At 39.1% G+C, this 379-nt stretch overlaps 1 protein-coding gene across 1 annotated transcript in view; it reads left to right on the plus strand.

Annotated features, from left to right (window-relative positions):
• The window catches only part of LOC119589267 (ATP-binding cassette sub-family F member 2-like), a gene marked incomplete in the record, with an annotated part of 10,709 nt that overhangs the window by 2,063 nt on the left and 8,267 nt on the right, over positions 1-379 (plus strand).

Below are 379 nucleotides of genomic sequence, written 5' to 3' on the forward strand. Positions count from 1 at the left end.
GTATTCAGAGCCAAATTTCACAATGTTAATACTATAAAAAAAAGAAAAAACTATCTGCTTTAAAGTAAGGCATACAAGGTTGCTAAACTTATCCGTGAAAGGTTATCAAGTCAGGTCAAGTGCAAAAGCCCCCCCCCCCCCTTTCTAAATCTTTTCTAAGGCGCAGATTACTTGGTAATTAAGTAGTCACCTCACCTCTCTGAGATTGAGTCTCAGTTACTATAGTGTAGGCAGTCAAGAGTCTACAGACATTATTGTGAACCAAAAACCTCGCTAATCAAAAGCTTTACTTCTGAACCCCAAACCAGTTGCTTTATTTCCCTAGCCAGGGTTCCATGGTCATGCTCTTAGTCTGTGCAATATTTGCAGCAAATGATTT

This window comes from Penaeus monodon, chromosome 25, assembly GCF_015228065.2.
Source record: "Penaeus monodon isolate SGIC_2016 chromosome 25, NSTDA_Pmon_1, whole genome shotgun sequence".
In the NCBI taxonomy this organism is placed as follows: Eukaryota; Metazoa; Arthropoda; class Malacostraca; order Decapoda; family Penaeidae; genus Penaeus; species Penaeus monodon.